Source organism: Equus caballus, chromosome 4 (genome assembly GCF_041296265.1).
Source record: "Equus caballus isolate H_3958 breed thoroughbred chromosome 4, TB-T2T, whole genome shotgun sequence".
Classification (NCBI taxonomy): Eukaryota; Metazoa; Chordata; class Mammalia; order Perissodactyla; family Equidae; genus Equus; species Equus caballus.
The window spans coordinates 41,956,872-41,970,786 of NC_091687.1; positions in this window are offsets into that span (position 1 = coordinate 41,956,872).

Sequence of the window (13,915 nt, forward strand, 5' to 3'; positions counted from 1 at the left end):
AAATAAAGCTGCTATAAACATTCTTATACTAGTCTTTGTGTGGGCATAGGCTTTCATTTCTCTTGGGTAAATACTAAGGAGTGAAATGGCTGGATCATATGACAGGTGTATGTGTAACTTTTTAAGAAACTGCTAAACTGTTTTCCAATGTGGTGTCATTTTATATTCCTACCAGCAGTGAATGAGAGTTCTCGTGCCTCCATATCTGCAGTGATACTTGCTATGGTCACTCTTTATTTAAAGCCAGTTTAATAATTATGTTTTATTAGATATGTATATATGTATTATTATATATATAGCTATATTATGTTTTAAATTACATTCTCCTGTTGGCTAATGCTGTTGAACAACTTTTCATGTCCTTATTGCCATCTGTTTATCTTCTTTAGGGAAGTGTGTGTTCAAATCTTTTTCACATTTTTCTTGGGTTGTTTGTTTATTATTGGAGTTTGAAGAGTTCTTTATGCATTCTGGATACAAGTCTTTTGCAGATATGTGATTTACAAATATTCTCTCCCAGTCTGTGGCTTGTCTTTTCATTCTCTTTACAGTATCTTTTGAGGAGCAGAAGCCTTTAAATTTTGTTCATGTATAACTTACCAAATTATTCTTTTATGGGTCATGCTTTTGGTTTTGATATCTAAGAAATTTTTCCTAAGCTGGTGGTTTCAACCAGAGCTATATTGCTCCCCAGGGCACATTTGGCAAAGTCTGAAGACATTTTTGGCTGGCACAACTGGGAAGCTACTACTAGCGTCTTGTGGGTAGAAGCCAGGGATGCTGCTCAACTTTCTGCGAGGCACAGGACAGCCTCCCACAACAAACAAGACTCTGACCCCAAACGTCAGTAGTGCTGGGGTTAAGAAACCCTGATCTAACCCAAAGTCAAAAAGATTCTCTCCCTTATTTTCTTCTGGAACAGTTGTAATTTTGGATTTTACATCCCGGTCTATAACCTATTTTGAGTTGCTTTTTGTATGTGATGTGAGGTATGGATCAAAGGTAATTTTTTCTTGCATATGGGTGTTCAACGGTTCTAGCATATTTGTTGAAAAGACTGTTCTTCCACTGAATTGCCTTTGCATCTTTGTCAAAAATCAGTTTTCCATGTACATATGGATCTATTTCTGAATGCTCTGTACTGTTTCATTGATATATTTGTCTATTTTTATTCCAATATCATACTGTCTTGATTACTCTAGGCTTCAAAAATAAGTCTTGAAATTAGGTAGTTTTAGTCCGCTGAATGTGTTGTTATTTTTCAAAGACACTTTGACTTTTCTAGGTCCTTTGCATTTCCATATAAATTTTAGAATCAGTTTGTGAATTTCCACCAAAAAAAAGTCTGCTGGGGTTTTGATTGGAATTGCATTCAATCTACAGAAAATTGGGAGAATGACAGCTTAACAAAACTGAGTCTTCTGACTCAGGGTCATTTATCTTGGTTTTCTTTAATCTCAGGAATGTTTCATATATTCCAGTCAGAATATCTTCCGTCAAATTTACTCCCAAGTATTTAATATTTTTGGTGCTATTGAAAATGACATTGATATTTCATTTCAGTTTATGATTGTTTATTGCTGACATATAGAAATACAATTGATTTTTGGAATATTGCTCTTGTATCCTACAATCTTGCTAAACTCACTTCTTATTTCTAATAGGTTTGTTTTGTTTGTTTTGTAGAGTCTACCAAGTTTTCTGCATACATGATCATGTAATCCGTGAAAAAGTACTGTTTTACCTCTCCCTTTCCAATTTAGTTGTCTTTTATAACTTTTACCGGCCTTATTGAACTGGCTAGAACTTCCACTACAATGTTGGATAGAAGTGGTAAGAATGGAAATCCTTTCCTTTTTCCTGATCTTAAGAGTGAAAATATGTTGTCTTTCACCGTCAAGTCCATAGTTAGCTATAGGTTTTTATGTGTGCCCTTTAGGAAGTTGAGGAGGTTCCGTGCTTTTCCTAGTTTGCTGAGAATTTTTAACAGATGTGGATATTGGATTTTTCCAAATGCTTTTTCTGTGTCTATTCAGATGATTAGGTTTTTTGTTCTATTTTTGACAGACAGTTTGAGATTTCTATATTTATTGGTCTTTTATTTTATTTTGACTATTTCTTCTTTAGTTGATTTCTAATTTATTGTATACCTAAGAAATTATTTATTTCCATGTTTTCATCTTTATTACCATAAAACCATACCATTTTTTACTTTTTTTAGTCAGTTTTTTATGATTTCTTCCTTCCTGATGCTAATGCTGTATGTTGTTCTTTTTGTGAAGTTAGGTGTATCAGTTTGTCACAGCTGTCATAACAAAGTACCACAGACTGGGTGGCTCAAACAACAGAAATATATTTTCTCACAAGTGTGGAGGCTGGAAGTCCCAGACCAAGGTGCTGGCAGAGTTGGTTCTTTCCTGAGACCTCTCTGTTCGGCCTGCAGATGACCGCCTTCTCCCGGGTCTTCTATGGTCTTTTATCTGTGTGGGTCTATAGCCTAATTTCCTCTTCTTATGAGACACCAGTCATATTGGATAAGGGCCTGCCCTAATAAACTCCATTTAACTAACTCTTTAAAGACCCTATTTCCAAATGCAGTCACATTCTGAGGTATTGGGGTAGCAATTCAACATTTGAATTTCAGGGGAACACAATTCAGCCCATAACATTAGATTAGCTAGAGGATTATATGTTGTATTATTTTGGAGTTTCTACCTAATTAACAAACTCTTGGCTTTCCCTAACTATTTCCTGTTTGGGTTTGGTTTTGGGATTTTTTTCCTACTTTACTTTCTTACTAATACCTTTAATATGTCTAGAATTCTTCATTACAATAAAGTAATTTTTTCTTTTTTTTTGGTGAGGAAGATTGGCCCTGAGCTAACATCTATGCCAATCTTCCTCTATTTTTTTATGCGGGATGCTGCCACGGCATAGTTTGACCAGCGGTGTGTAGGTCCATGCCCGGGGTCTGTACTTGTGAACCCCAGGCCACCGAGGCACAGCACGTGAACTTAAACACTACACCACCAGGCCAGCCCCTCAAGTAATGCTTTCCAACACATTTCATTTTTCTTCAACCTCAAATTCAACGTTTTGATGTAAAGTTAGCATTCATATTTTCTTTCTTGCAGATCACATTTTCTCGCTATATATTTTTCTCATCATTTACCCTTCAATTTTTAAAGTCACTTTGTTTTAGGTGATTGTCTTTCAGACCACATAGATTTTTTTTTCATTATTCTAAACTCAGTCTCACTCTTTTAATTAATGAGTTCATCCTATTTTCATTTGTTGTTATGACAAATATATTTAGCTTTACTTTTGTCATCTCATAAATTTTCAGTTTTTTATGGGTTTTCTTATTTTCCTATTTCTTATCAGATAGTGTGCTGTTGTCACTGCTGCTGTGTTGTTTTCTGTTCCTACGTGAGCAATTTTGGAAGGTATTCAAGCAGTTTTCAGATCCACTTGTAGTTACTTTTCTTGAGCTAAAAACAATCTCTAAATTTTCTATACTGGAAAGATGCCTCTTCACAATCACTATTTTTCACAGAAATCTATTTTTTGTTACTTAGTGCCCCTGTTTCTGCCTTGTATTCACCGTAATCAGGACCCGCAGTCTACGTTTGTTCTGTTGTTATTATTACGGTTTTTTGCACTATGCATTGGAACTTTTTTCTTTCAACATCTGAATATGATGGCAAAGCATCACACAAGGACATTTGACACATTTCTCATTAATAAGATACTTTTTGCCTTACTTTACTTCCATCTCTTAAAATACAGACAACGGGTTTTTCCTCACAAAAGAGTTTTAAGGATCTTATTATTCCAAGGTGATTATGCCCTGTCCTGAAATGAATAATAACCATCATGGTCTGTCTCTAGCCAGATATGAAGGTTACATTAAAAAGGAATAAATTCTATAGAGTTCCTATCCTGACAAACATTTTTGTCTAGCATCTGCACTATGATGAATATGGCTCCTAATATTATTTATCTTAAGAAACTTGTTTCAGCAGATCAACTTATTGTTCACTTAGTGAACAAAGATGATGGTCTGGCTCAATGTTCATAGAGCATTTGTTTTCCATACAAATGTCCCACTTTCTAAGCAGACTACTAATTTCCTGGCTCAATTCTCAGTCGGACTGTAACTTTCGAAGAACCTGTGCTGATGCTGGACGCCAGGGCTGTCATCCCTCTCATGCAGCCTCAGTGGTTGCCCTTAAAGCCTCCCAAAGGCTGAAGGAGAACAGAATATGGCAAAATATATGCTTCAGAATCAGCTTGTCAGTCAAAAATAAGTTGAATAGGTAAGCAAAGAAGTCTTTAAGAAAGTCTTCATTTGACAAAGTAGAAGTATTGCGTCTTCTCTCTCATTTACACTGTAAGTTAGAAAATACATTTATATTACCAGCCCTTCCTTAGTCAGTCTATCCAGATGAACAGACATTAGAAAGGGCACCGAGATAAAGAGATATCAGAGCCCGCTCTCTTTTGCTCCACCAAGCTTTATCTCCCACAGGCAATGAACAAATGTGAACTAAATGGTATCATTCCACAATTCACCTCTTAGTGCTTAAGCTGGGTGCTGACAATCCTGAGTTTAGCCACCTTGAATAATAGGTTGGAACAAAATATGAAGAGGAGTTGTGAGCTGATAAATAGACTAAATTCTTCTATTTCTTAGATGGATGAACTAAAAAACAAATCAGGCTAATCTGAGACTTCACTGGGGAGCTTTGTTAGTTCCAGGTTGAAGCTGCCACTGAATAATGCCTCGCCTAGAAATAAAGTGTTGCAGTCCATCCTTTAGGGTATGTCTCATACAAGGGTTCTGCCTCCATGATTTTTGTGCTCAGCTGTCACTGTGATTGAACTGTGAGCTTGTCCCCTTTGACCTCAAGAAACTTTGGGAATTGTCTAAAAGATTCTTTAAGGTCAGGATGATATTGAGAGACATTATTCTATGTAGAAAAATCCTATGGAAAGAAGGACAAAGTCACGAGTTGTCAAGACATAAAATAAGAGCAAGATTGTAGGAAAAAAACATTAAATGTAGTAAATGTTAAAAAAAAAAAAAGTGAATGAGAATCCTCTTCAGAAAGAAAAGCTTGCACTCTGAGGGAAGATAAAGGCAAAAGGACAGGAGAACATCCCCAAATGAGGAATCATTATAAACTCCTTTATGCCATAAATGGAAACATACTTAAACCCTTGATTGATATTTGAAAATTCTTAATTCAGAATGTAAAATTATTTTTCTTCTGAGAAATTTCCCAGGGGATTGAAATTGCTCATTAAAAACATTTGTACATCTATTCTTAAAGCTTTGAGTAGAAGTTAATAGCTAGTCAATATATTGTGTAACTTCTAGGCAAGGAAAGAATTAGGCCTTTGATACAAATTACTTCCCTCCAATATTAGTCAACATTAATCTGGTGTCTGGAATTCCCTTAAAATGCCTTTGGAAATCCCACGTATTTTTTGCACTGTGAAATAGTCAGGAAATTATTATGGGGTTATTAAAGTGGTATAGTTGCTGATATTGCTCATCCCCAAGCTAAGCCACCAAATCCTAATTCCTCCCAATATATCTGTATGGAAACAGGGCTTTCGAGAATGGGATTCCACTGGATAGGACATATCTAAGGAAGGAGCTACAGTGAATGGAATGGGACAAAGAAGTGCTCAAGCATGATCTGATGATGTAAGAGACTTCATGCCAGAGATTTTAATACTAGAAAAGTCACAAGATTTGGGACTGAGTTTAGCTCTGCTCTTTCTGTGCAATGGAAACTTGGGAAATTTACTGGACCTCTCCAAGCCTCCATTTCTCCTTTTATAAAATGAGTTTAACATTACTTATCTTGGTGGGTTATTATGAAGACTAGGCAAAATAACACAGTTGACAATACTTCATAAACTGTAAAGCAACCGCTGTTGTTGCTGCCATTGTGTTGTTCTTGTTGCTTGTCTATACTTTATCAATAGTTCTCCAACAGAGCTGTGCATAAACATCCACAGTGGAACATCTTCAAATGCACATGCCAGGACTTCATTTAAGTGTTGAAGGTAGGCTGAAACATACCAGTTTCGAAAAGACCATCCGGGCAATTCTGGTGTGCAGTGCTTGTTAAGAACCATGAGGTTTATACTCTACTCTCAAGTCTCAAACTCCCTGGTTCCTAAGGTTTTATTACTACCATGACCCAGAAGACCACAGGGGGCATCCTTTCTTCTTCAGTCCCACAATTCCATCAATGGGTATTTTATTTTATAAAGTTCCAGTGAACTGCTGAAATATGGAATTTACTACCATCGTGAAGATTTGTAGTTTGGGGAATAAATAATTCAACAACTTAAAGAATGCAGTATTTTGTTCCCCTTCCAATACCTAGCTAAATATCCATTTCAATTCTATTCAATCTACCTATCACAAAGCCCAATCCAGAGTTTGTTTGTTTGTTTGACTGACAATGATCTGTTCCTGAAGATTAGCCATCCTTTTCTCCACGTTGCTGTTAGAGGTATGGAGGTGTCAGAGTCCAGGGCTCCATTTGGCTGCTTACCACAATTTTCCACATTTCTCAGCGGAAGACAAAGGAGTTGAAAACTGCCCTGTAAATACACACACACACAGAATCACCAACACTTACTCATTTCACTATATCCAATATAGTCCACACAGGCACTGAACTCCACTTAGGAAATACAAATAAGTTGGTTTTGCTGTTGAGGAATTCCTGCTGAGTACACTCACCAGATAGCAAATATGAAGGCTAGCAATTACAATTTTGTGTAGATGAGAGGAAGGAATCTTGTGCAATAAAAAGAAGATTAACAGTGTCTTCATGTTTGTTGAAACCAAAGGCAGGGCTTGAGTAGTGTACCAACCAATGAGAAAAATCTCACACCCAAAGCTGTGCTGATTAATATTGGTGGTATCTGCGGAGCATTCCAACCCCTTCCAAGCTTCCCCACTGGTATGATTCATTCCTACCAACTCCATTTGTGCCATTCATTCATACTGGAATCTTTTGCCTGGCTAACTCATATCCATCCTTCAAGTTCACTTCAAGAGTTCCTTCTCCTCTTCTTCTCTGATCCCTACTCTGTTCCCTAAACTTAGATGGGTGCTTCTCTCCTTTGTTACTCCTTGCTGCACCCATAGCATACTGTTGAAAATTGTCCTCTATATAAAAGTTTCCAGGTGCCTATATAATAATTAACAAGTATGGAAAAGATCTTAATTACTTTAACTTCTTTCATTCCTGGATTGCTTTGCCTTTCCTTTCCTAATAATTATCAAATTTGTTTTTTTTTAATTCTTTTTTTTATATGCTTTTTTGATGAGGAAGTTTGGCCCTGAGCCAGCATCTTTTGCCAATCTTCCTCTTCCGCCCCCCGCCCCCCCAAAGTGCCAGTACATAGTTGTATATCCTACTTGTAAGTTATTCTGGTTCTTCTGTGTTGGATGCCACCACAGCATGGCTTGATGAGTAGTATGTGGGTCCGCACCCAGGATAAGAACCAGTGAACCCCGGGCTGCCGATGCAGAGCGTGCAAACTTAACCACTTGGTCACGGGGCCGGCCCCTCAAATTTCTATATTCCTCATTTTTATTTATTTGTCCCAGTTGTTAGGAGATCTTCAAGGACTTCATTCTGACAATTTCTCTTTTAAACTGGTTCAGAGTTTACCAAGTTACATGTGATATCACATACTTTCACATAAAGAAATGCATGAATTGGCACGTCTTTCAGTCTTAAAACATTGTTTTGCTCCAAACTCTCGAAGAAGAACATAACTTAAAGACAACGAAACTCTGTGTGCGTTTGTGTGAGAGCTACACAAGCAAGACAAAAACTTTGTCACTTTTCCAAAATTATGATTCCAAATCATAGAGTCTAAAGCAGTGATTCCAATCTGAGATATGGCCTGTCATCCTAAAAGATGACATAAAAGCAATACAAGATTAATTTATTTTAAGATAGATGTGCATACAAATATATAACATTATATGAATATTTTATTATATAGTATTATTTGGCTGATGCAAAAGACAAAAAGAATCAAAGCAAAAAGTTAAACTCCACATCCTCACACTTTGTAATAACCTCTATAAACAGTTTGGCATCAATTTCCAGACTCTTTCTTCTATGCCTATAACACATAGACACACACATAATTTTACATAAATGGTATCATACATCAACTTGATCATCCACTCTTTTCACTGTATTATAACAGTGGCACGATATACTATTGAATATATTCAAAACCTTTGGAAGAAATAACAATGATATAATACACTGAAATAAGAGAGCATCAAAACTGCAGGGTAATCCCAGACCTTTTCATGGCAGGAAATGAGTGCACTGAGCCATCTGGGAAGGCTGTACACTGTGAGCCAAGCCAATATCCCGTCAACTCATAGTTGTTCATGCCTCAAATGTGTGAGACCCCAAGAAAAGGAAAACAGATGCAAGATTACCCTGCCTAACTCCAAACTCCCTTTGATTCATCTGGCCTCTTCATCATTCCTGGCTCGACTTAATCATCCATCCTCACTTTCAGCTGTGACTTTCATTGATACTACATGGTCCTTAAATTAGCTTCAATTCTGGTTTCACACACACAACAGATATTCATAAATCCAGCTCAAATGAATGGGTAACATACGTGTTTTGAAGCCTCCACCAGGGGTAAAGCTAATGAAAACCAGACCAATCAACCTAATCATACTAAATATTCAGTAAAGACAACAGTGGAGTCAGAGGACACACACACACACCCCCCACACACGCAATTTTACACACAATTTTACAGTTTTACATTCTCACACATGAGAATGAGCCAGAATAAAGATTAGACCAAAGTCAATGAAAATCAAAAGTTTTTGAAGACCACCACGTATAAAGACTCACCATACTAAATAGGAAATAATTTCTAAAAAGGAATTAAAGAGTAACCTTGGATCCTGGCTGTGTTAGAAGTTTGAAGTTCTGAGTCAGTCATCAATACACAAAAGCATGTAGAATAGATAGTTTCTGGTCCCACCACCACCCCTCCAAGATGAAAAAAGCAACTCCCTTGGCTACTGGGCAGAGTACTCACTTTTATCTCTGGTTTTCTTGAGACGAAATCTTTTTAAATAAATTCCCAACATGTAAGAACTTTGCTCTCAATCCTCTATCCCATCATAATCTTCATGATGCCATGTACTTCCCTGCCCCCACTCAGCCTCTCTCTCCTATTTCATCTTTCATATGCTTTCAGTGGGCCCTATAATTTATTACTTCAGAATTTGCTAATTCCTCTACATCTTTGGCCTCTTCTCTGAATTTTCCATCCACCTTCTGCTGTATCTGCAACCTGACTCTTATCTTGAAAGGCTCTCAAGCTATCTCAAGGGATAACATCACATTATTTTTCTCACATCCCACATACCCTCAATATAGGAAGTAGGATTGATGTTCTCTTGTTCAGCATTGCTATTTTTAGATCACTATTTCCTCATTCTCTTGAAAAGGAAGACAAAAAGACTCCTTTGAGACTTATGTCATTCAGTCACATCAAAGCTCTTAAAGGCTGCCATCTTTAGGACCACTGTCTGTGGATCACTAGAAAATTTGATTCCTAGTTTGTATTTGTCCCCACCATTCCCAAGATGCCATCCTTGTGAGTCGTTCAAGTTCCCTTGGATCGCCTGGTTCAACGCTTTGGCCTCTCCGTTCTTCAGTCTTTGCATCTCCAATGAGCATGATCTTGCCTTGAGCTTCTCTATGTCCAAAGTGATAATTCAAATATATTCATGTTCTTCGACTGCTAACTCTTCTGCTCTCAGCTTGGTTTTTTAAATTGTTTCTGTTATAATTCTTTGACTTCATCATGGTCTCTAGTCTAATGCTCTCTCCACTTCCTCTCAATTTGTCCCCCCTCTTTATTCTTTCTTAGTTTCCCTTCTGAGACAGGTTAGAATACATGTTCCGTTGTTTCAATGATACTCTTGACAATGCTATAAATTTCATTGCCTTTCTGTGTTATTCATTACTCCCCTCTAAGGAAACCCTAAAACTGAATGCGTGTGATTATCTGCTGTCTTGATGCCTGAATTTCAGCAGCTGAGTGCAGCCAGAGAAAATCACACAAGAGGCCATGTTGGCTCCAATGTAAACTCGTGATCACCAGCCTCAAACAGTGCCTTCTGCACCACCTAATAAACTCATCACCTTTCTCTGGCTCAGCTTGTTCACTCTTATGCTCACCTCAACAATTATGTCATAAGTTTTCCGTTCTCCTCAAACCACTCCCCTCATCTCTCAAACTCAGCAAATCACCTTTCATAAAGATGTCGGAACTTTACAGAGAATGTAGAAACCATCAGGAGAGAGTTACCTCATTTCTTTGATATCAGACAAACATCCATCTACATTTTCAATAATTTAGCTTTCTTTTTTCCTGAGAAAATAAAAGAGCTGTCTCTTTTCCTCGCTAACTCTAAATTCTCCACCACCTGTACTTTGGACTCAATGCTTCCCAGAATTATTAAGAAACTTTGGCTACTGATTATCTTTCCTTCTCCCATATAGTCAACATCTCTCCTCCTTGATTGAACTTTTCCATTAAGTTTTACACAGTCTAAGTTTCTGCAATTAAAAATGAAAAATCCTCATCAGTTCTTCATTCCTTTCCAACTATTGCCCCAATCTCTCTTTTCCTTCATAGTCAGACTTCTCAAGTTGTCTGAGATTTTGTCTATGTTTCATTTCTTCACTCCTCAACCTAATCCAATCTACCTTCTTGTTGAAGGATTTCCCTGAAATGACTCTCAAGAAAGTAGCAGATGTCCATGATAGTGACTAACTCAACTAACATTTTCATTTTATTTGATTCTTCAACAAAATATGTCATCATTAACCAATCTCTCTTTCATGAAATATTATAATCTCTTCATAGATGGCAAGAGGAGAAGGCCTAGGAATTACACTCAAGAAGCCTCATTATCTATTGATGTGGGAGAGAAAGACGACATTTTGAATACAGCAGATTAGGCCTATGCCTTGTAGTCTTTTCACTCACTTAAACTTTCATCCTAGTAACTCCATCAGCAGCCACAGCCTCAATATCCAATACCCACATGACTGGAAAACTTGTAACTCCAGCCCATATATTTCCTCAGAAGTCAGAGTACCACATTCAACTATCTATTCATCTCATCCAGGATATTTCAAAGTCACTTCAACAAATGTCCAAAACCAGATACAAAATATTCCCCCAAACCTGGACATTTTCCATTATTTTTAAACTCAGGACATGGCACCACCACCTAAGCAATTGCTCAAACCAGAAACCCACACATTGTTATTGACACTTCACTTTCCCTCCACCCTACATTCCAAATTCTCATCAATTTCTATTAGTATTACATCCTAAATACCTCTCAACATTGTCCATTTTCTACATCTGCACTGCTATCACTCTAGTCCAGCCTATCAAGAACTCTCTTCGGGATTAACACAATGGTCTTCTAACTGTCTGGTCTCCATTCACCCTAACTCCTTCTAATCTATTCGCCATGATAAAACTAGAGTGAGCTTTTCAATTTAAAAAATTGATAATTTATTTTCTTGTTTGAATCCTTCAATGTCTCCAAGTTACTCTTAAAATCAAGATAAAGATATGTAATATGACCTAGGAGGCCATGTGTGGCCTGGCTCCTATTTACTTCTTTAGTTATATTTCATATCATATACCCATTATTTTCTCCTTTCCAGCCACACTGGCCTTCTTGCATCCTTCAGACTGAGCAGAGCCTTTGAATGCAGTTTCTCCATCTTCAATCCTCATCTACCCTCTCTTTACCTAGTTAATGCTAGTCTATCTCTCAGTTCTCAACTCAAGTATCGCTTTCTGAGGGCAGCCTTCCTGACCCTCAGCAGGGTCAATTCCCTTTATTATCTCTCTATCTTGGCCCTCTTCACAATTGCATTTATACATTTGTTTGTGAAATTATGTGATTAATGTTTCTACCCTCATGTTAAATGACAAGTGACACAGGGCAAGGAGAGATCTGTTTTCTGCCCACTATTTTATCCCTGGGCTTAGAACAGTGTTTAAGTAAATATTAAGCAGTCAGTAAACATTGGCTGAATTAGTGAATTGTCTGAAGAGGATTGAAACTCTCCTAACTGTGGTGCAGTATTGTTTTATCCCAGAGAATGATTTTATGAAACAAATAGCTCCCAGAGACAGCCCTCAATTCTATGATTCTATCCCTCTTCTCAGAAGCAGGCACTTCCCTTCTCTACTTGCCCATCTGAGAAACATCATGAGTAGAGAAGATAAGTAAGGAAAGAAGGGAAAATATCAATAGGAGACATGCCCCTTACTCTTCTGTTAAAAATATAAAAGTTACTTTTACTATGTACTTGATTCAATGTCATCTACTCAAACTGTACTCAGGTGCCTATCAAAGGACACTAGAGGCTATGGCTTAAAGTGGGCTGTAGACAAGTTGTTCCTCCACCTGGGGGACGATTTAATGGAAATCCATGCATGGCATAGCCTCATCCATTATTCTAGGGAACTACAAGCTTGAAACAACTCGTCACTATTTGTCCTTATGATACGGTGTGGGATTCTCGGCTTTAATTGTTTATCTAACTTATTTGCAAGCTCACATTGCATGAATTTAAACTTTGCCAATTGTCACTCCTACTTCACTCTATTATTGATGGGTATGGTCTGCTTTAGTCTATTTAGCACATTATATTGGATGCCATTCCAAAAGAGTAATTGTGCATTTTCTCTAAGCACACACAATAGATTATAGCCCCAATAGCGTTTTAGGCACAAATGTTGACTCTGGTACTTTAACCATGACCCTAGCTCTGAATTTGATTATACAGCCCTTGCACACTTGGTAAAGCAATAAATCTCAAGCGGCCAAAAAGACACAAAATGTTAAAACTATAGTGCTCCAGTCTTGGAACTCGCCATTTCTAGCAGAGATTTCACTTCAAGTAGCTCAATCCGGGCTGCTGCAAATAGCGGTGGCATGCAGGGGGATGCATGTAGTGACCTAGCCTAGGCTTCAGAACTTCTATGCTGGGGAGGATGCTTTTTCATTCTAAATTCTAGCTGCCAGCTAATCTTCACATGAAAGAAAAACTCCGAACCGGTATACTCTGGTGCATTCTTTCTGGGAAGAAGTTTAGCAGTATCCATCTGGAGACTTTAAAATATTCTTATGCTTTAACTTAGAATTTCCATTTCTGGAATTTATCCTAAGGAAATGTTGTTGAGAATTACAGAGGTAAAAGTACAGAGATCCTAGTTAAAGCATTATTTATAATAGCAAGGAAAACAATTGGAACAAATAAAGAATGGTTAAAATAATTATGAAAATGCATATGATAAAACAAATACAAAATGCCAAAGCCACCTATTAAGAAATCACTGACTTGAAGAATGTTTAACAACCTAGGGAAAAAAATGTATAATATTAAATTTAAAAACCGTGTTAAAATTATGATAATAGCTTAATCAAAGTTGTATTATAACATATAAGCACATATGATATCAAGAAAGGAAAATCATCCAAATATTTATTTGTGAGCACTAGAATCATGATATTTATTTTCTTCAATATATTTTGGTATATTTTCCAAACCTTCAATGAACAGTATTATTGTTAAATAGTATTGCTTCTTAAATCAACAGGAGAAATTAACTTTTAAATATCTTTCCACCATGCCAGCAAATCTCAAATCAGCTAAGAATCATGCCAGTAGCCAAAGAAGAACCCAAGGCATGGCAGTGAGGATACACCACCAGAAAAACCACAGGGCCCTGAGTCCAGAGAGAGCCTCTGCTTGCCCCTTCAGACTTGCCTATTGAAAAC